This window comes from Lissotriton helveticus, chromosome 2_1 (genome assembly GCF_964261635.1).
Source record: "Lissotriton helveticus chromosome 2_1, aLisHel1.1, whole genome shotgun sequence".
Lineage (NCBI taxonomy): Eukaryota > Metazoa > Chordata > Amphibia > Caudata > Salamandridae > Lissotriton > Lissotriton helveticus.
Window position 1 is genome coordinate 1,586,947,305 of NC_136059.1, and position 23,799 is coordinate 1,586,971,103.

General features: G+C 45.6%; 1 long non-coding RNA gene across 1 annotated transcript in view; it reads right to left on the reverse strand.

The window, feature by feature from the left end:
• The window catches only part of LOC144819860 (uncharacterized), a 111,909-nt gene extending 88,647 nt beyond the window's left edge, over window positions 1-23,262 (reverse strand). Inside the window, exon 1 of the long non-coding RNA XR_013607599.1 lies at window positions 23,184-23,262. This is a non-coding gene — a long non-coding RNA (uncharacterized LOC144819860). The remainder of the gene's footprint in view (window positions 1-23,183) is intronic.
• Window positions 23,263-23,799: the final 537 nt, after the last annotated feature.

The window sequence follows — 23,799 nt, forward strand, 5'->3', positions numbered from 1 at the left end:
TATTCTCAGGAGACTGCTCGAATTCACAAAACCAGGCTTCTCTTTTTATACAAAATATTCAGCTTCAGGCAAACATTCTTGAATTTACAATACACTATTAACATTTTTCGAGTACAAGGGATGACATGTCCATATTTCACTTCATCCAGCCCAAAATAAATTACCCGGCAAGGTCCGGTATTTCCATCAGATATCAGTGGACCCCTAATAAAACAGGCACCTCCCCATCATAAAACAAATGAGAGAAATGAGCAGGAAAGATGTGAGCAAGATTCGGCAGGGTGTGTGTGCGCTAAGAAGGTTTTATGGCTTGTTGAGCCTTGATGCTATCTTGTTCGGCCACTGGAGAGGAACTGACCTAACAGGTTTGGCCTGGGGCAATGGTTCCAACTTGCACAGGTCATAGGAAAGTCGATTAAGGTGTACGTGTCCTTTTGGAATTGAATCTGGCTGGATTAAGGCCTATGTAAAGGGCAACTCACAAAATGGCTGCCATACATAAAATGGAAGCCAAGGGTTCAGAACGAAAATGACGATTTCGAGGTGAAATCGTCACTCGAATTTGCTGAAAATGCTTGTACATGGTGTACTTGTCATTCTCGGTCTTTTGATACTAAATTCGTCATGTTACGATAAAGTTTTATTCTCGAGTCTGAATTACTACACGAGTTCAGAATTTTCAGAACCACAGATGGTAATTGCCTAATGTGAGTTTTGCGCAATGTGATGTGGTGCTAGGAAATGTAATGCATTTAATATGATTACGCACCTTGATCTTACACCTCTGAATGTTTTTAGGCATCATGTGTTTCTGCGCTATTGAGTTATGTTCTGGCACCTCTGAATGTTCTTATGCATCATGTGTCTTCCTTGATTTTACACCTCTGAATGTGTTGGTTTATGCATCATGTGTTTTTCCTTCCCTGCACCTCTGAATGTTTTTTTTATACAACCTTGTGTGGAGGTCCTTTTGTGGTGTGCCTAGTATGTTGTTGCTGTTGTGTGCTTGTGCAAATGCTTTACACATTGCCTCCGAGTTTAGCCTTACTGCTCGTGCCAAGCTACCAAGGGGGTGAGCAGGGGTTATCTTGGCGTGTGACTCCCTTGCCCTGACTAGAATGGTGGTTTTATGCCTGGCTTTGGCGTCAGCCTTAGCCTACCAGAAATAGCCAGTTCTAACAAAGTCACTTCCTATAGAGTCATCTGGATGGCCAAAGCGCAAATGATGTCATTTCTACCATCCCTAGCATTTTGGTGAATCAACATCCGTGTCAGTTACATGGCAATTTTAGACTTTCTAGATCTTCCTCCAGTATTTGGGACAAAATTAATCGGTTTTGAGTATACTATTGTGGAATTCTGCACCAAATGAGGACTTTATTAAAAAAATGGAATGCAAAGAAATTGTGATTGCTTGTGAAGAGGAATCGAGAAGAGGTACTGTATACCATTCAGCTTCTGAGGGAATCTGGAAAAGAACCACTGCAGGATTCAGTACCACAGGATAGAATGGAACAACAATTGCATTAATCTTTCGGAGGTCTTGTACAATTGCCCATTTTCCATTCAGTTTCTTAATAGCCATCACTGGAGAGTTTCAAGGACTACCTAGCAACTCTCGAAGGATTGCCTGTTGAATTTTTTTTCAATCTCTGGCTTCATTCCTTCCTCTGCCTCGCCCAACAACTTGTATTGCCTCACACTTGGGAATATTGCACCTGATTTTATCTTTATTTTAATTGGCTTTAATCACTTGACCAATCCAATCTCTGTCTCTGTAATCCCATACCTCTTCACTGACAATATATCTTAAATCCAGAAGCAGGTCTTCTTTTGTTAACACTGGGTCTAACTCAACTAGTGAGTCGTCTGTGCTAAATTTAAAAACTGAATTTAAATTTGGGTTTTAACTGTAACACTATCCAGTTGCACTACATTACACAGTTCATTTTGTAAAGAAGATACCTTCCAAGAAGATTCACTGGAATTGAATCGTATAATATGAACGGGTGCTGACTCTCCAATTGACCAATTTTAACTGGAACATTTGGTGTAACCTGATTAACATTCTGTTTATTGCTGATCCCTACAACTTTGACTGCTCTTCCCGGGAGGGGTAGGTTTATGACTTCCACAGAACGACCTGTAGAATGGATAGCACCTGTGTCAATTAGGAGGGAAATGGGGTGGCCATTGACTTCTCCATCATTATATGGGCTACTCTGATCTACCACAAGGACTGCTCGAATTAAGCAATTCTTCTCCCCGCTCACCTGTGAATTACTCCCTTGTAATTAATCATTTAGACTCAATGCATTTAGTCAATATCCTCTTTTGCATGGCATTTTATTTCTCATATTTTTGCTGCATTCCTGGAAGCAGCTGGTATGGGCGTTCAAAATGATTTCTGATTTGGTATATTTTGCTCTGGATTTTTCATATTCGACATTCCACCATTTCTCTGCATTTGTGGGACTTGCTCTAAATTACCTGTATTCTGTTCATATTCTGTCTACCCTCCAGCTTCCAATGGTGAGCCTGCCACAAGAATGACACGCTGTATGTTTTTTTCAACATCTAAATATTTATATATATATGCAATCATTCCTACCACCTTGCACTCTATGATTCATTCCGCTCACTGCATTCTGTGTAAAATTCATATTTGAACCTATTTGATTCTGATTACCTCTCTCAAATTGCTTTGGCTGAGCAATCTTCAGCTTTTCCTTAAGCTTTTCTGTTTTGTTTCAAAGTATTCACTTCTATTTTTTGCCAACATCTATGATCTCATCAATGCATTTGTCTGCCAGCACATTTCACTTGTGACTGTGATTACTAATTTCTGCTCTCAAACCATTCATGAACACGGAAATGAAACTACTAGCACCACCTTGCACGGGATTTTTAACTCTGCTGTGCTTTTTGTAAATGTGCATCAATCGCTCATAATATGAATGTACTGATTCCTTTGGCTCCTGTGTGGTTCTCAAAATCTTGCCTCAATTAAGATCATACCATGCCATGTCATGTCATGTAGATTTGTTGAGCTCACCTGTCATCCATGAGGGTATCCAGGTGCTTGAGCCGGTGTGCAGGTCAAACAAGAGTAGGTGTGGGTCATTCAAAGAAGATCAACAGGGTTAGTTGAAGAACCGGGTCTTCAGCTTTTTGCATAAGTCCAGCGGTGAAGAAGAGTTCCTGATGTGTTCGGGGAGGTCATACCAAGTCTTGACGGTGATGTAGGAAGAAGCACGACCTCCAGTGATGCTTCTGTGGATGCATGGGATATGTGAGCGAGAGAGAGAGAGAGAGACATAGATCACAGTTGTATGGTGGGTTGGTAGAAGTGTAGGCAGTGGTTGAGGTAGGCAGGTCCAATGGTGTGGAGGACCTTGAATGCATGGATTAACAGCAGCTTGAATTTGCAGCGTTTCTGAATGGGAATCCAGTGTAGGTCTCTGAGATGAGACGAGATGTGGGTGCAGCGAGGGAGGTCAAGGATGAAACTGGGGGCAGAGTTCTGAGTGCTCTGATTGCTCTGTGTGAGGTGGGTTGGGATTCAGGTGTAAAGTGCATTGCCGTAGTCCAGCCTACTCGTGATGAGGGCTTGAGTGATGGTGTGTCTGGTGGTTTTGGGTAGCCACTTGAAGATCTTACATAGAATTAGTAGGAAGAGGAATCAAGAGGGGGTGACAGCGTTTACCTGAGGTGCCATGGTGAGCTTACTGTCCTTATTCAGAACGAATTGGTGTGAGTCCTAGTTCCGCTGGCCACCAGGAAGAGTCTCTTGTTTCTGAAGATCCGTACTTCCATTTTTTCTGTTTTCAGCTCCAGGCAGTTCTGGTCCATCCAGTCTGCCACGCTGGTCATGCAGTTTATGAAGTTGTTTCTGGTGGTGTTAGTGTTGTCTTTCAGGGATAGGATTACCTGTGTGTTGTTGATTTAGGATATGGTGTTGAATCTGTGGGCTCTGTTGTTGCCTGCAAGGGGTACCATGTAGATGCTGAAAAGTGATGGACTGAGAGATGATCCTTATGGGACTCCAAAAATGAGATTCTTAGGCTCTAAGGTGTAAAGTGGGAGCTTGACTCTTTGTTCTGCCTGTAAGGAATGAGGCTATCCTCTCAGAGCTGGCCCTTGTATTCTGGTTTGGTGCAGCTGTTGCATTGTTTGGACCAACCTTCGTTGGTTCTTGTTTCGGCCACTCCTGAAAACACTCGCCTGGACTCTTTTTGGCTTTGGAACTCTTGCCCAGCTGCTCCCATCACGCAGATCAGCGCGTGGCCACCAACGCATGCTCTTGCTCCCCCCTGCTGCCGCATATCCCACCACTAAGCGGCCGCTGTCGGGGGGGACTACAGCCCTCAGAACACCTTGTGGGACTGACACGCCCACCCGCGCCCACTTCCGCGCCCGCAGGCGCTGATAACACCGGCCCTCCCTCGGTGGAGCGGGTGACGCTCCTGAAAACACTCGCCTGGACTCTTTTTGGCTTTGGAACTCTTGCCCAGCTGCTCCCCTCTCTTGCTCACTTTGCCACTGGATTCAAGCAAGCCGGGCTGAAGACGGCTGTAATGCCAGAAACCGGTCCTCGGAAGCTTTTTTCCGGTCCAGGGAAGGCATGGCTTGGCAGTTCGGGCTGGACTGTTCCCATGAGGCACAGGGTCAGACTGATTTGCATATAGCCATGTCTGAACTGGGGTGGCAGAGTGGGCTAAAGAACGGTGATGGCTCAAACCCAGATCTTTTGACTGGGTGGGAGTGTTTGATTGGTTCAGATGCTCCGTCCATCACCACCACCTCCTTTTGTACCGCTTTGGCCTCCATAAGTGTGGCAGGGTATGCTCAGACGCGAGTCCCTTGCTCACTTTGCCACTGGATTCAAGCAAGCCGGGCTGAAGACGGCTGTAATGCCAAAAACCGGTCCTCGGAAGCTTGTTTCCGGTCCAGGGAAGGCATGGCTTGGAAGTTCGGGCTGGACTGTTCCCATGAGGCACAGGGTCAGACTGATTGGCATATAGCCATGTCTGAACTGGGGTGGCAGAGTGGGCTAAAGAACGGTGATGGATCAAACCCAGATCTTTTGACTGGGTGTGAGTGTTTGATTGGTTCAGATGCTCCGTCCATCACCACCCCCTTTTGTACCCCTCACGCAGATCAGCGCGTGGCCACCAACGCATGCTTGCTCCCCCCTGCCGCCGCATATCCCACCACTAAGCGGCCGCTGTCGGGGGGGGGACTACAGCCCCCAGTACACCTTGCGGGACTGACACACCCACCCACACCCACTTCCGCGCCCGGAGGCGCTGATAACACCGGCGCTCCCTCCGCATCGCGGGATGCGCGCGGGCGGCACCGGGCTAAGCCCTGGCAAAGAGCGGGCCCTTTGTGGCCCTCAGAGGCCAGAGGAGGCTGGGCAGGGCAACCCCCCTTTCGTCTTCGCTTCACAGGTAATTTGGGACTCATCCATATAAAGTACTGTGAACTCTAGCCGAACCATCCACCGGCTTCATCTTCATACTGTTTTCATTCTACCATTGTGATTGTATCCAAACTATATAGTGATTAAGCATAGATCTGAGCAGAATATGTCCCCAAGGGGTAGCAAGGGGAGGAAATCCCTAGTGGGCGGGTCAGTGAGAGGGACCCTGGATCAATTCATCACTAGGGCGGCCTCAGTGCTGGAATACGAGATAGCCGCCACTGAGCACCGTCTTTCCACAGAATTTCAGAGGAAACGCTCATCACTAGGACACCTTCAATTTGGGACTACTCCAACTTTGATCCCAGGGAAGGAAAATACTATACATAGTGATACTAGTTTTCCATCTCAGTCTCAAGATGAAACAGCATTATCCGAGCTGATTAGGACACACAGCAACAAGGACTCTAGCATAGATCCTGTGCTAGAAATTTTCTCAGAAGAATCACTGACACATAACCATCCAATGTCTAACGGAAAAAACAAATCCAGATCTTTACCACAACCAAAAGGGCTTACCCTAAAGAGAAAGCGGGGGGGAAATAGACAAAAGGGTAGGCAAGCCAAACAACCTAAGATTGTCAAACATCTCCCAACAAATCAAATTATAGGAACTGGGAATACAGCCCCAGATCAGATACCCACGCCCATTCCCCCATCTCAAGAGCTAATGGGGAATATTGAAGTTTTAGTGAAATCATCATTACTCCCATTGCTGGAAAGAGTGAAAAGGATAGCTGACCACCTGGGGGTAATACAAGAGGCAATCACCTCAAATACTGCAGTATTAAAGGACTTGGCAGCTGAAAACCGGAATAAAATCACAACAACGCAACCCAGGAAGCATAATCCAAGCAAGGTGAATAAAACCCCAGACCCCTAAATCACCGCATGATAAAACACCGATCTCACTGAAGATAAGCAGCCACCCAATGACATCTAGGATAGAAGGACATGTGAGACAACCGAATAATCGAGAGGAAAGACAGGGAAACAGTACCAGGGAGCATTTAAACACTAGGGGCTAGATGTAGGTAATTCCCATTTACAGACTCTTAAATACCGAATTTTACCGATTCGGTATTTAAGAGTCTGTAAATGGGAAGGGGGCAGATTTAGGTAATTCCGAATTCAGGAATACTAAGATTGGGTATTTACCGAATCGGTAAATACCGAATCGGTATTGCCCATTGATTCCTATGGGCCTTGAAGCCCATAGGAATCAATGGGCAATACCGATTCGGTATTTACCGATTCGGTAAATAACGAATCCTGCAAGGGTGCAGGGGGTATCACTTTGACACCCTCTAGCACCCCAAGTACAGGCTTATGTGACATGTGGCACACACACATGCCCTAAGGGCATGTCTGTGGGCATGTCTGTGTGTCACATTGCACAGGTGTGCATGCACACCTGAATTCGGTATTTTACCACACAATAGGATTGTGTGGTAAAATACCGACTCTTAAGGGCCTGTGGCACTCTCAGGAGTGTCAGCTACATATGGATTAACCGATTCGGTAAATATACCGATTCGGTATTTTACAGAATCGGTATATTTACCGAATCGGTAAAATTACCGATTCTTAAAATTACATGCCCCTACATCTGAAAACCCAAATACCGGTCGGTAACGGCCAAAATCGGCCATTACCGACCGGTATTTGGGCTCCTACATCTGGCCCTAGGAACCTCAAAGATACTAACATACAAATAGACTTGCCTCCAGAAGCGGCTCCATACGTCGCTGTATTGACGAGGGTCCCAGAACTGGCAATAGGGAAAACCGAAGGGTATTCTGAACTCAAAAACAAAGTCATCCATTGGCTGAGAACCAACAGACCACTACCCCCTAATCTCAACGGTGAAATCCTGCATGTGAGAAGGCTGAGATGGGTTGGACAGAGGCCTAAAGACATCCAGGGGGATGTCATAATTGTCAACTTTAGGGACCCCAGGGTAATCCCATATCTAATTGACTGGTACCAAGAAAGCGGGGGGGAGGGGATCCGGATTCACGATTTAAGTTATTTCTACGCTAGGTCCCTACTACACCAGCAACCAAGTCTAATGAATCCATACCAGAACATCCTGGGGGGCTCAAGCTTTAACATCCATACCTTAAATCGTTTTGCCCCACTTATGGGACTGGATGGGGTAGATTGACATAACAAGGTTATGCTTAGGACCTCACCCGTGTTACACCATACTAATCCGCCAATTGTGTCCAAGGGACCTTTACCTGGCGTCTCTCAGCCACGGGTGGAACATAGTAACCCTATGTCTACCACTAAACCCTCCATACAGGAATCACTAAGGAGTGGGTGTGGGGGAAGGAAGGGCGAGGAAAACCATGCAGCCAATATTGTCCCGGTCATCATTATGGAGCCTTCTGTTGAAGGAAGCCCTGATAATAGCACTCTAAAAATCATAAGTGGGGAAAACGGAAATAATAAAAGCTATTTTAATCAGGACAGCTGTCCCCCAGACAATGTCCATAAAATGAATGACATGGGCATCACAAATTTTCCGTCATCAAACATGGTTTTCAACCCCCCTGCAAAAATCGCTCCCACAACCGTGGAGACCGAGCCACATTTAGTGAAATCATTGATGGGTAACCCTGTAGTCAACTGTGAGGGGCATCGACTGCTTTCTGCTTTGGTGCCTTCACAGGGAACTATAGAAAGTACCACATTAAGGACTATAAATAATGTCCCTATGATAGAGCCGCCACCTCCCAGCAGTATTCTCAGCTGGAACGTGGCGGGCCTGTCTGACAAAATCAACAATCGAATATGGCGAGCAATGGCACTAAAACATAACATTGTTTGTGTACAAAAACCCTGGGCTAAAAAGGAAATACACATCCTGGGCTACAAAACATTTCACACTCCGGCCATGCCAAGCCAAAGTGGCAGACATAAGGGGCGCTTAAGCACCTATATTTCATTCACTGTTGAATCCCCAAATGTAAAGTTCCTCACTAATGAATTTTACCAAATAATAGTTACAGCTTGGGGACCCTTAAAAAACATGACATTGGTGAATTTCTACAATAATATTCCTCCTGCATCAATTGAACCTGTCATAAAAAACATGCTGTCAGACCTTATAAAAATTGAGGAGCGGATGGCAGGAGACATGGCCTTGTTGTGGGTAGGGGACTTTAACTGCCCTCTTTGTCCCCGAGGAGCGGCGGGTGTGTGCGGGATGGGGGATCTTAATGAAGGAGCTCTGTCCCATTTTTTTCACTCGAAATTAGGGGATCTCCTCAACTCCTTATCTTCCCATTTTATTTTGTCATTTGTTAATGAGCTCTGCACCCCCCCTAAAACATTCAGATCCACCTTTAACGGGAGGGGTTGCAACTCAACCATCGATTTTACACTTTTATCATCCAGATATGCAGGGGCTGTATTAAATTGGGATACCGCAGACATCGCCCTCAGTGATCATTATCCCATCTCTGTAACTTTGAAGCCCGATAAATCTCCCTCAAACCCAATAAATAACATCCTATACAACGTAACACCCAGGTTAGCAAGCAGAAATGGGTACTGCATTAAATGGGAGAAGGTGGTGCCTACAAACTTCATCCAAACGCTTGTTGGGCAAAATTATGAGGAGTTCCAAATCTGCCTCTCTAACGAAGGCGACCATCAAACCATTGTTGATTCCTTTTTAAAAATTTGCTCTGGAATAAAAAGCCTACTAACTAAAGTGTCTCGCCATCCCCCAAAGGAGAGTCGGGGCTGGTTCAATGGGAATTGCACCAAGGCGCTTGTTGCTTTAAAGAAAGCACTTCATTCCTCTACGAGGTCACGGGAGACCATCCAGTCAGCTAGGCGCCTCTACCGGGTCTCCATAATAATAAGGAAAAACGAGCTAAAAAGGATGGCGTGGTTAGCTCTCCATGAAACCTCGGAGAGGAAGGACAGCACAGCATTTTGGAAGGCGGTAAAAGCCCCGTTTTTGCAAAATAATCAGGGAACCCAAATAGACCTAGCTATCCTGGCAGAAACCTGGGTTAGACACTTTGAAAGCCTATATAATAAGATAGACCTCCCAGGAACAACGCTCAAAGAATTTGATGCACCGGTGGAACATAACCTGAGAAGCTCTATTCCCCTGTGCATCCAGTTCAACCACGAGGAAGTGATTAGGGCACTCAAGGAATCTCTGTCAGGGAAGGCACCGGGGCCGGATTGCGTCCCAATAGACGCATTTAAGTCCATGATAGACCTGTGGGCACCTATGTTGACAAATGTGCTCAACTCCTCTAGCCACATAGGCTTGATCCCTACCTGGCCGGAGGCTATTGTAGTCCCGATTTTCAAAAAGGGGGACAGGAATGATCCTACATGCTACCGACCAATTTTGCTACTTGATGGCTTAATGAAGGTCGCAGGTAGGATCATCCTAAATAGAATGCAGGTTTGGATGGAAGAGCATGAGGTCATCTCCAACCTACAATATGGTTTTAGGGCTGGCAAAGGAACCATTGAGCAGGAACTAAATCTGGCTTTAATAACATCCAAGTATATCCATGCCAAAAAAAGAAATCTTTTCGTAACATATGTGGACCGAAGCTGCGCATTCGACTGCGTGGACCACGAGTTGCTCTGGCAAACTTTATCTGAGATTGGTCTGGACAATCAAATTCTTATATTTGTCAAAGAACTGTATAATGGGGCAGGTGCGCACGTCAGATTTGGTAGGAGGGTTGAGTGTTCAGACATGTTCCGGATCCACAGAGGAGTAAGACAGGGGTGCATTTTAGCACCCCTGTTCTTTACCTTATACATCAATAAGATAGGACATTACCTCACCGAAGCCTACCACGACTACCCTACAATAAATGGGACACCTATCCCCATACTTCGTTACGCGGACGACGCGGCAATTTTGTCCCAGACAGGGGTAGGCCTGCAAAGGGCGGTGGAAAAATGTGCAGAATTTATGAAAATCAGTGGCCTCCGCTTGAATGTTTCAGAAACATACACTATGTCATGCGGAACCAAGAACAGAAGGATACCCTGCCCAATCTTTTTAGATGGTAGAAAGGTGGAGCTTATTGATAGATTTTGCTATCTTGGCATAAACTTTGAGAGAAGGGGTTCCTGGCAATCGGCCGTAACCACTAGGGGCTTAGCGCTTTCAAGAGCCACGGGTGCCCTGACTAATTTCGCAAAAAGCTGGGTGGTAGGCCAGTTAGAGAACTCCTTCAGATCTATAAGGCCAAATGCACTTCGACTGGCACATACGGGGCAGGCCTTTGGGGGATCGATCAGGTGTACTCCATCCAACGCGTTGAAAATCGCTTTCTTCGCTACTTATTGGCTACCCCAAAGGGCACTGCAACCTATGTGGTTCATGTCGAACTAGCCATGCCATATATTACAGATATTATAAAATCTTCTCCTGTCCTATTATGGCACAATGTTTGGGTAAATCCAGAGACCACTCTGAACAGAGACGTTTTAAAGGGCTGTCTGGCCCTCGACGGGGTGGGTAGCATCAAATGGATTAGTTATGTAAAAGACCTACTGAAAGACATTGGCCACCCAGAATACTTTTTCAATCCAGATAGCATGGCGAATGTGCCCCGAACAGCACTGAAAAAACTCCTTTTACAGCATCTAGAGAATAAAAGATGGCGGGCAGAAAAGTTCAAAAGTACGGTTATGGAACATCACTTGATCACCGTCACTGAAGGGGTACAGCTGTATCTCCTGATTGAACAACCTCTTTTAACCGCATGCTTTTGACCCGTTTTCGCATGGATACTTTTTTTAGAATAATTAGTTTCCCTCACTGTAACGATTGGTCAAGAGACAAAAGAATCTGTCCATGCGACAATATTTCTTACCAGTCTAACATCCACTGCATACTTTTCTGCACATTTTATAGTTACCCAAGGGAAAGATTGCTAAAACTCCTACTTATATCATGGGGCCTGCGAACCTGCAGAGGAAAATACCATAAACTAAAACTTTAGATAATGCATACAACATTGCAGTTGTAACCACTTTTCTGAGGGCGATTGTTAGATCTAGAAACACAATGCAACCCCAATAAAATTGGAATGGGTACAGTTTATGGAATGGACAAAGACTACAATGTATCCACTGATTGTACTGTTGCAATATATCATGCCTTCCCTTGTTTTTTATGTATTTTAAGCATTGTATATTTTTAATAACGGTTCTTTCTAATGTATTTAGTCATTGTGTACTGGAACCTTTTAATGTGCTGTTTTTTGTATGCTTTTATGATTGTGTTTTTACAAATCGAATAAAGCTTATCGAATCGAAGTTAAAATCTGCACATAACATCAGTTTATGAATTTCATCAATCCATTTTGGTAGGTCTTCTGAAAGCTTTGGAAAACTATATGTAAACACATTCAAATCAACCCTAAACCACAGCACATCCACCAAATTCCCAACATTAACCACTCTCAAGGGAAACTCTAGTACTGAAGTCACTACTAATTCATATTCATTTGCAATATTTCTGTTTTTCTTCAGCCCCTTTCATTTTCTTTGCTGTGGTTTTCTTCCATCTTTCTTTATATTTCTTCAAATCACTCCAATCCTGTTTTTTATCTATTAAATCTTTAATATGGGCGCTCAAGTTAATTCAGCCGATCTCTTTAATTTCATTATGTGTCAAATCCATTTTGTAACTTTGATTCACATTTTTCATTTTGCTGATGTCAACTTCTAATCGATCAGCTACCTCATCTTATTCATCATGCTCTTCATTAGCACATCTAGCATGTTCCTTTATCAAATGTCTCATTTCCTCAGTATTGTACGTCAACGGCCTGTTCAAATCTACATTGCCCTTTACCATTTCACCAAACTCAATCTTCAAAATGCCAACACTACTACCTTTGGATGATATTTCAATGAATGTCTGTTTATACCTCACCACTCATGCTAGGTACTACTACTGGGACTGTCGCTTTCATAGGTGCGCTCTGTAAAACCAAAGTAGGAGTTTGGGCCACAGCACAATCTCCACTGGCACCCGTGTAGCCCCCTCTAGCCGTTTGAGCTGGCCCTGTGGGTCCGTCTGTGTATAGTAGCAGTCAGTGTCTTAAAAGCTCACATATGAATTTCTCACACTCATGTGTCTACTCCATCTGTTCATCATATAGTTTTGCTTTATTTTTCCCTCTATTTTCCCTCCACTGAAACAATAGCAGGGAATGTTTTCATGCATTTAATCATATCCTCTGTTCAACTCTTCTCCTTTTGATCTAGCTGACTATCGAGCCAGTGTCTAAACAAACTATTTAATTCCTTAGAAGCCTTCTTTCTCACGTTCTCTGTAGCCATATCTTCCCATCTATTCATCATCTCAATTTGAGTAGGCCTGGGCACCGGCTTCATGTCAAACATGGGTTTTTCTTAAGAAATCTAATTTCTTATCATTGAAGGTACCCTCCAATAGAAACTGTAAAGCTGCACCATGAGCTGTGCATGTATTCGATTTAAAGATCCAGGTACACATGTAATACCTAATCTCTTTCATCATTTCATAGGCTGGCATTCCTTCAGCTGGTAATTTCGGACCATCCCTAGACACATCTCTAGGTTTGAGATTTGTCAGTAAAATTCCCATGCTCAAATTTTGCTAAATAATTTCTGTCAAGCTTAAAAGAATCTCCTCGAAACCACATCAAACGAATTAGCCAACCAATACTAGTGCAGTCCTGTCAAAGTTCAACCTATCACAGTGCAGTTTAGTTAGTAACTAACCAATTGGAGCAATGCTTTGTAGAGACATCTCACCAATCTCTACTTGACTCCTGGCTAGACAACCACTCAGACATGAGTCCCTTGCTCACTGCTCCATCAGGATTCAAGCAAGCCGGGCCGACGACGCCTGAAATGGCAGAAACCGGTCCCCGGAAGCTTGTCTCCTTTCTGGTGAAGAATTGGCTTGGTAGTTTGGTCTGCCCTGTTCCCATGATGCACTGGGCCAGGGACAGACTAATTTGCATATAGCCAGGTTCTGAGCTGGGATGGGGCAGTGAGCTAAATAACGGTGATGGATCAAGCCCTGATCTTTGGACTGGGTAAGAGTGGTCTGCTTAATTCAGGCACTCTGTTCATCACCACCCCCTTTTCTGAATCATTTTGTCCACCATAAGTGTGGAAGGGTATACTCAGACATGAGTCCCTTGCTCACTGCTCCATCAGGATTCAAGCAAGCCGGGCCGACGACGCCTGAAATGGCAGAAACCGGTCCCCGGAAGCTTGTCTCCTTTCTGGTGAGGAATTGGCTTGGTAGTTTGGTCTGCCCTGTTCCCATGATGCACTGGGCCAGGGACAGACTAATTTGCATATAGCCAGGTTCTGAGCTGGGATGGGGCAGTGAGCTAAATAACGGTGATGGATCAAGCCCTGATCTTTGGACTGGGTAAGGGTGGTCTGCTTAATTCAGGCACTCTGTTCATCACCACCCCCTTTTCTGAATCATTTTGTCCACCATAAGCGTGGAAGGGTATACTCAGACATGAGTCCCTTGCTCACTGCTCCATCAGGATTCAAGCAAGCCGGGCCGACGACGCCTGAAATGGCAGAAACCGGTCCCCGGAAGCTTGTCTCCTTTCTGGTGAAGAATTGGCTTGGTAGTTTGGTCTGCCCTGTTCCCATGATGCACTGGGCCAGGGACAGACTAATTTGCATATAGCCAGGTTCTGAGCTGGGATGGGGCAGTGAGCTAAATAACGGTGATGGATCAAGCCCTGATCTTTGGACTGGGTAAGGGTGGTCTGCTTAATTCAGGCACTCTGTTCATCACCACCCCCTTTTCTGAATCATTTTGTCCACCATAAGCGTGGAAGGGTATACTCAGACATGAGTCCCTTGCTCACTGCTCCATCAGGATTCAAGCAAGCCGGGCCGACGACGCCTGAAATGGCAGAAACCGGTCCCCGGAAGCTTGTCTCCTTTCTGGTGAAGAATTGGCTTGGTAGTTTGGTCTGCCCTGTTCCCATGATGCACTGGGCCAGGGACAGACTAATTTGCATATAGCCAGGTTCTGAGCTGGGATGGGGCAGTGAGCTAAATAACGGTGATGGATCAAGCCCTGATCTTTGGACTGGGTAAGTGTGGTCTGCTTATTTCAGGCACTCTGTTCATCACCACCCCCTTTTCTGAATCATTTTGTCCACCATAAGCGTGGAAAGGTATACTCAGACATGAGTCCCTTGCTCACTGCTCCATCAGGATTCAAGCAAGCCGGGCCGACGACACCTGAAATGGCAGAAACCGGTCCCCGGAAGCTTGTCTCCTTTCTGGTGAAGAATTGGCTTGGTAGTTTGATCTGCCCTGTTCCCATGATGCTCTGGGCCAGGGACAGACTAATTTGCATATAGCCAGGTTCTGAGCTGGGATGGGGCAGTGAGCTAAATAACGGTGATGGATCAAGCCCTGATCTTTGGACTGGGTAAGAGTGGTCTGCTTAATTCAGGCACTCTGTTCATCACCACCCCCTTTTCTGAATCATTTTGTCCACCATAAGCGTGGAAGGGTATACTCAGACATGAGTCCCTTGCTCACTGCTCCATCAGGATTCAAGCCAGCCGGGCCGACGACGCCTGAAATGGCAGAAACCGGTCCCCGGAAGCTTGTCTCCTTTCTGGTGAAGAATTGGCTTGGTAGTTTGGTCTGCCCTGTTCCCATGATGCACTGGGCCAGGGACAGACTAATTTGCATATAGCCAGGTTCTGAGCTGGGATGGGGCAGTGAGCTAAATAACGGTGATGGATCAAGCCCTGATCTTTGGACTGGGTAAGAGTGGTCTGCTTAATTCAGGCACTCTGTTCATCACCATCCCCTTTTCTGAATCATTTTGTGCACCATAAGCGTGGAAGGGTATACTCAGACATGAGTCCCTTGCTCACTGCTCCATCAGGATTCAAGCAAGCCGGGCCGACGACGCCTGAAATGGCAGAAACCGGTCCCCGGAAGCTTGTCTCCTTTCTGGTGAAGAATTGGCTTGGTAGTTTGGTCTGCCCTGTTCCCATGATGCACTGGGCCAGGGACAGACTAATTTGCATATAGCCAGGTTCTGAGCTGGGATGGGGCAGTGAGCTAAATAACGGTGATGGATCAAGCCCTGATCTTTGGACTGGGTAAGAGTGGTCTGCTTAATTCAGGCACTCTGTTCATCACCACCCCCTTTTCTGAATCATTTTGTCCACCATAAGCGTGGAAGGGTATACTCAGACATGAGTCCCTTGCTCACTGCTCCATCAGGATTCAAGCAAGCCGGGCCGACGACGCCTGAAATGGCAGAAACCGGTCCCCGGAAACTTGTCTCCTTTCTGGTGAAGAATTGGCTTGGTAGTTTGGCCGACGGCAGCACTGGGCAGGTAGTGCTGCCGTCGGCCAATGGCCGACGGCAGCAAGAAGGGGTTAAATATCCAAAAATAAATAAACACTTTGTCTTTTTACCTGAGAAAGGAAAGAACAGTCAAAGTAAAGCGTTTAAGATCCAAAGTTCTCCAACCAACACAAAAACAATTCCCTTATAAGTTGCTTCATGACCTGCATTTGTCTAACAGGTCAGTGCGCCCTGCTACCATGCACTCAAGAGCAGGTTACACCAACCCAAATTAATACACAGAGCCTAGAAAAGGAAATGTGATTAGCTCAGAATCTCCTTCAATGTATAAGTGGTGCCTCACTATAACAGACAAGTATTTTGACAATTCCAATAACCAACTCTTTCAATAATCTGAACACTTTATAAACATTAATCAATGGTTCAAAATAAAATTTACAAATATAAAAAGTACATCAGCACAATAATGAATCCACCAATTAAACCCATGATTATCATCGTATACCAAAACTACTCAACACAAAAGCAGCGATCTATTAACATAATCTTGTCTCACATGATGCAAACTTTCTCATTCAATTTCTCTCGATGTTCATACTTACTCTTTGCTCAGGAACATACAGCAAATACAGCTATTTACTCTGTAGGAGAGTCAGGCATCAGGAAATCTGGCAAAATTCCAAAACGTTTTTGGCTCAGGTTTTTGGGGAGAAGGCAGGAGATCCTTTTTGAGAAGCTCTTAAAGAGAAGCTCCAAAGCTAGAGATCCTCTGCTACCTAAACTTTTTAGGTCCTGAACCCCAATAATCAAGTAAACCATTCGGACTTTGGACTTTTGACCTGCTGCTGCTATTCACAAGGACTTGCCACCACTCCTCGCGGAACCCGCTCCACGGGTCCCGCTTCATCTGGACAGTGCCTTTGAGGTGTCGGCTCCTGCAGGGTGAGTGTCAGGGCTGGAGCGCGGACCGGGACTCGCTTTTCCAAGAGTCCCGGCCATTCCAAGGCCGAGTCAGCTGGCCCGCTCTCCCTGACCGCCCCGCCCCGCCTAATCTCTCCAAAAGGACCCTGCCTGCTGCTGCAACATGGGATGCCATTCGGACTTTGGACTTTTGACCTGCTGCTGCTATTCACAAGGACTTGCCACCACTCCTCGCGGAACCCGCTCCGCGGGTCCCGCTTCGTCTGGACAGTGCCTTTGAGGTGTCGACTTCTGCAGGGTGAGTGTCAGGGCTGCGAGCGCGGACCGGGACTCGCTTTCCCAAGAGTCCCGGCCATTCCAAGGCCGAGTCAGCTGGCCCGCTCTCCCTGACCGCCCCGCCTCGCCTATTCACGTCTCCACGCCCTTAAGAACCGGCAAACCCCGCTGCGCGGGAGCGCCCGGGGCTAAGCCCGGGCAAAGGGCGGGCCCTCTGTGGCCCTCCGAGGCCTGCAGAGCCTGGCCTGGGCCATATACCCTGTCCCATTTACATCAACCAACTGACATTTGGACACCTGACCCGTAAGCATAGGTGTAATATCTAGAAGTTCACGTGTAAATATCAATTGGGGTGTGTATATTTACCCATTGTTTGTTTCCGTTGGTTGCTTCTATATTTAACGACCTTGTGTATTTATACCCTATAGCTCTGTTAGCTTTTTTTAGTTTCTAGGGATAGGCATTGACATGGATTGTCGAGAGACCAGAAGTATGGCTGCAGGGGGGGCAAAAAAGTTGACCGGCACCCTGGATGATTTCATAGTCCGTACCAATGCATTGATTGATGAAGGGATTGTACTAATGGACAGAAGGGTGTCCCAAGATTTGATTAAGGCTAAAAGATCTTCATTAGGCCTTATTGCTCGGGCACGAACGCCTGATACTAGGATCTGCCCCAACACCCCTGCTAGGTCAGATAACGGTGCTGATTATCATGCATTAAGTCCCCAACAGGGTCTTGACGCTCCCCCTCATTCGAACTCTTTGTCAGAGGGTCGCCTAGACAGTGATCTGGTTGCCACGAAGGCGACTAACCGATCGACGACCTCTGATATCAACCAGAGAGGGCAGAAATAGGGGGCAATTCCCAAACAAAGGGCCAGTAAATCGACCACTTACAAAGCCAGGAAAGCTAAAATTAACTCTAACCAGACCATTCCCAGCTCACAGCCCGTGACTATGAGTGGGGACCCGGCCGTAAGCATTGAAGTTATAGGGGAAGTACAGCCAGTAACTGTTGGCCTATCATTGAGTCTCCCTGATGACACGATTGTAGACAGTAGTTTGGAGGAAATTTTGGAAGCAAGTGGGGAAGAGGATAAATGGGTTGATACTCGTCAGGAAGGAGGTGGGGTAATTCCGACGAGTAGTAATATCTTAGAAATTCTTAAAACCCTTCTTGAACCGATAGAGGTAAGGCTACGCTGTTTAGAAATAGTGCTGAAAAACATCCATAAGGACATAAGTGCTCCTAGTTTTAATCAGAATAACATGGCCTCCCATGTGACGACCACAGCACGTAAACAACCACCGGCCCCTAAAAATGTTGCCCTGGGTAAAAACACCGTGTTAAAGAACCCGATTAACACCTCCAAATCAGGAGGAGAAAAAGTTAAGACCCCTGTTCCTAATAAAACACCTACTCTTGTTAAGTCTAAAACAACCCCTCAAGTGAAGTTTAAGGATTCTGCACCTTTGACTCCAAATCTGGATTCAGCCCCCAGAGAAAAGGTGGAGCCTCGAAGAAATATTCACCTCCCCCCAGATGCCTGCCCTTATGTAGTGGTCCTGACTGGGGTAACGGAATTAACACCACCTTATGTGGAACCCTTCCAGGCATTAAAGAATAAGGTGTGCCACTGGTTATCCAATATTTATCCCCTACCCACGAATATGCCCAGTAACATCTTAATGGTGGAGAGAACCCCCCGGGTGGGTGGAAATAGCAAAAAACCTACAAGGGGATTGCATTGTGGTAACCTTTGAAAACCCACAGGTGGTAGAATATATCTGCAGAGGAACTTCTCGCTATCAAGCTAACACTGTCACTGCCAGACCACTCTCTTATTTCTATTTGCCTGTGAAGCAAGTGGATAAAAGATGGAGTTGGCTAAGGGATCCGAATGACCAAAAGGGTAGGAGGAGGTTTAACCCCCATGGGATGAGCAACCCTATGGATGTGGCGAGGGAGGTGAGGATGGCTGGACCGTGGTCCAGAGAAGAAGAGGTAGATCCACTCATGGTGGGTTTGGCGCAGGGATGCAAAATGGCAATTTTTACAGTTATCCCCAGACTGTTAACGGTCATGAAAACTATTTTAACATCTCCAAGGCCAATCGCTATGATTGTTTGTCCAACTTAGGCTGGGTTGATTGACAAACACAGGGCCGATCACCTAGATTGTTGGAAAACACCCACTCAACTACTCCTCAAAAGGCTAGTAGCCACCAAAATGTGCAGGAGCCTAATATAGATGCGGGACCGTTAATCCCAACTATCATTCAGGGTGTTGAAGGTGGCGATTCAGTACCTGGAAAAAGGGACAATGCAACAGGGCAGCAGGGGCTAATTGTGGCTACCTGGAACATTTCTGGCCTCAGAAGTAAAGTTGATGACCCTATATGGAGGGACTTTATAGGCACAATGGATATAATATGTATACAGGAAACTTGGGATATACAAAACATACTTACATTAGATGGTTTTACCACTTTTTTTCTGCCATCTATCGCCTCTGTACGAGGGCGAGCGCGGGGGGGTTTGGTTACCCTGGTATCTGCTAAAATTCCTGGCACGTATAAAGAAATAGTTACTGGTTGTCCCTACTGTCTTGCGGTTCAAATAATTCGCAAGGGCACCATAATGTCCTGGTAGTGAATTTTTATAATTCTTTTGATAGGACTCATTCAACTAGTAATTTGATAATGTTAAACTCTTTTCTCCTAAAATTTAAAGAGTCGTTGGAGTCTGAATGTACCATTTTGTTAATGGGGGACTTCAATATTCATGGTTGTCAGGATCAATGCCCACCTAATGTTCTATTTGGTCCTCCTGATCAAGAGGACATTCATTTTGAGCATTCAGACCAGGGCATTTTACTGGAAACCATGTTGGCCGAAAATGGGTTAATGTTACCTACTGGGGGCGGTGAGGACATTCCCACATTTAAAGGACACGGTAGTGGGTCTGTAATAGATTTTATTTTCTTAAGTAGTAGTTGCGGTAGCCATATCATCAGTTATTCCGCTGTGTGGTCTCATTTCAGCGATCACAATCCAGTCTTGTTAAAGGTAAAAGACGTAATCATAACTACGGAGAGTAGGTCGAATATGGTGGATAAATGCGACATGCGGTTGACTGATCAAGCCCGCAGAATCAAATGGTGTAAGCTAGTCCCAGAGGAGTTCTTTTCAAACCTCTGCCGGAGCAGCCGGGAGGAACTCAAGCTTTGTATGGATGTTCAGGCTGGGGATAAAGAAGTAGTAGAGGCGTACCAAAAGGTTTGCCTCGATATTGTCCTTAATCTGCCACGTCATGGCAAAGGCAAAGCGCCTGGAAAGGTAGGCTGGTTTGATAGGAATTGTTCAGTGGCCAACCAAAAACTCAAAGCGGCCCTTAAATGTAAACCAGTGGACAGATTGCTCGTGGCTACCCTCAGGAAAGAATATAAGATAGTCATTGAAAGGAGGCGGCGAGAGATCAGAGAGGATGCCTGGGCTGAGTTAACGTCAATTGACGTGCTGAAAAGTAGCGCCAAGTTCTGGGCTGTGGTCAACCAACCCTATTTTTCTGACTCCCGTAACAATGAACTGGACTGTGGAATACAAGAAGATAAATGGCACCTGCATTTTAAGTCAGTTTATGAACAGGAGAATTCGGGGGCTGAGGCTTCATCCACCTTTTCCAGTCTGCCATATACTTTAGTTGTAGACGAGGGCAAGGTGGCAGAAGCTATTGGTAAAATGACCAGCAATAAGGCTCCTGGGCCGGATGGAGTTCCCTCTGACCTTTTTGAAGCCAATAAAGCCAATATAGCATTTTGGTCCAAAGTATTAGCAAATGTTTTTAATAGAATATCAAAAATGGGCATCCCGGAGACATGGTCCAAGTCGGTGATTGTGCCTATTTACAAAAAAGGTGATAGGGGTGACCCGGGCAATTATCGCCCAATCTCACTTATCGATTCTGCTGTAAAGGTCCTAGGGAGAGTGGTTTTAAGTAAACTTACTGATTGGCTCGAGGACACTAACACCCTCTCGGCTCTACAGTATGGTTTTAGAAAGGGGCGAAGTACCATCGATCAAAGCCTAAATCTGCTATTGCTCATCGGGAAATACACAATAGCGAAGCCAGGAACACTGTACATCGCATTTATGGACCTATCCTCGGCATTTGATAGAGTAAATAGGTCCAAGTTATGGGGCCAGCTTCTTAGAATTGGAATAGATCCCAACATTGTGCATTTCTTAGCAGACCTCCATAGGGACCTTACAGCCACGGTGCGATATGATAGAAAGGGTAATCGCACGGGTGAGATTAGTATCACCAATGGGGTAAGGCAAGGATGTATTTTAGCTCCCTTGCTGTTCACATTATATATTAATCAAGGAGCAGCTTGTAAGGACATACCGAGGGCAGGAAAGTTTTCATTACCTGCTCTATTATACGCGGATGATGCCGCTCTTTTAGCTCGCACCGCAGTGGGTCTCCAATGTCTGTTAAATTCATTTTATGTTTTTATGTCATCCCTTGATCTAAGTGTTAATTACGGTAAATCTCATGTTATGGTGGTGGGCCAGAAAGGCAGGGCCCAGAAAAAAAATGTAATGGCACTAGAATGCAATGGGCATAAACTGACAAGAGTCTCCAGATTTCCCTATTTGGGGGTTGTATTTGATGACTGTTCTACCTGGCACCCCCAATTGCTGGAGAAAAAAAATGCCCTGGCACGCTCTATTTCGGCAGTTCTGGGCTTCTCGCGTAAACTAGGGGTGAAACCCTTGGAGGCGGTATTAAAGGTATATGCTGCAAAATGTATTGCTATCGCCATGTTTGGCGCAGACTTGTGGGGTTTCAGGACAGTCAAGATGCTCCAGATAACTGAGGACAATTTTCTTAAAACGATTCTTTCCTTGCCAAGATCTACGGCCGGCTTCATAGTACATCAGGAATGCGGCGTAGCTTATCTGGAGGATCGAATTGCCATGGCCCCCCTACTTAAGTTGATTTCAGTCTGGCTTAACCCGGAATTGGAAGTGAACCACGAAATTTTTAAGGACTGCCTTACCCTAGATCACTGGGACAAGATCCCCTGGTTGAAATATGTCCAACAACTATCTATAAAGTTAGGTCGGCCAGAACTGTTTAGCAAGCTGTTATAATCTATTACTGCATTTCCCTTCTCTATGGTTTCCCTATCTTCTGCTCAGCCAGTGTATATGTGGATGTGCCTGAAGATATCTAGAATGCTGGAAGTATGATGTGGTCATGGAATGTTGAGTGCTTGAGGAACTGTGGAGTGTCAGTTGGTGTCAGGCTGAGCAGAACAGAGGTTGCTCCTGGTGGGGCGTTATATGGATTTACCATCTTCCTGTAAATTACTGATGTGATTATCTTGACAATAAATCTACTATAATTATCTACATTGCATCTGGCTACAAAGGACCATCTTATTTATAATACTGGCGACGAGGTCATAAGAACTACGTGTTGGAGAAGGATTACCCTACATAACCTGGATTACCCTGAATTACCATAAAACTAAAGACTTGAGAAACTATAGGAATATTAAAGAAAGAAGAAGAATACGCTCTGGTAAGCCCCACCAGTGTTCTTAAACAACAGGACAGCCTGCAATCCAGAGCATTTAAAGTTTGTTGGCTTTCCTATGAACATTAGTATTGGATTTATCAGCCTTACTTGTCACCTGCATTTTCTTTTATGCCGATCACATGCTGACTGTCCTACTGCCGTTTTTTAATTGGTCTGCTGTCCTATTGCCCGTTAAATCTGACTTGGGACCTGAAGCAACAGGTGGTGAATTTTCAATTCGTGGTGTACACGAGTGAAGCAGACTGGCTGCAAGAATGGAGTTTTGACCTGTAACCGGAGGTAGCAGCTGGTGAGTTTTCACTTCGTGAAGCGGACAGGCTGTGGGTGTAAGGTTGAGAACTGGGTATCACACAAAAGGATTTTGTTGCTATTGTGAGGAGACTCTCACTAATGTAGAGCACAACTTTTATCTACCGGTGGAAGGATCCAGGTCTGCGCACTAGCTGCATGTTCTGACTGTGACAACATCCCTTTACATTTTAAATGGGTCAGTGTTTTCTACATTGTTCGTCAACTCACCGTTTGTGGAGTCGGTGACGGTTGGCCGGCGGAGCTCCTCTCTGTTCCTCTGCCAGCGTTCATTTGATGAAGTTGTTGGAATTATTCAGCGTGATGGTGAAGATGATACCTAGATAAAAACGAGACCCATCTCCCTTAGAAAGTGACGCTGAATGACGCTGTAGCAGCCATCTTAATACTTTGGGAAAGACTTCGTGATTTTGCTGAAGTTCACAATGTTTAGGATTACTACTCTATGGATTTTGTCTCTTTTGACATTACAATTTCATTCATGATGTTCATCCGGTTTCTCGTCATTAGTCCTTGTCAAGCGATGCAACGATTGACCTTGCAAATTAATGGTGAGTTTATCCTGCCCTTGTTAGTGCCGACCCTTGTCACTGGACTATTTGAGCTTTTACTTTGTGAGATGACAGGTGCCACAGCTGGAGATTTTATGCTGGGAGATTTCGGATAAGGACACTCTCACTCACGAATAATCATCGGTTGTCACAATAACGCAGGATGTTATTTGGAACGTTGTCGTCATGACTGGGACTGTGGTACTGTAGAAAAGTCAGCCCATATCGCACCCGATGCCCAGGCTGCTGGTGCAGGGCGACTCTTCGTTTCCATC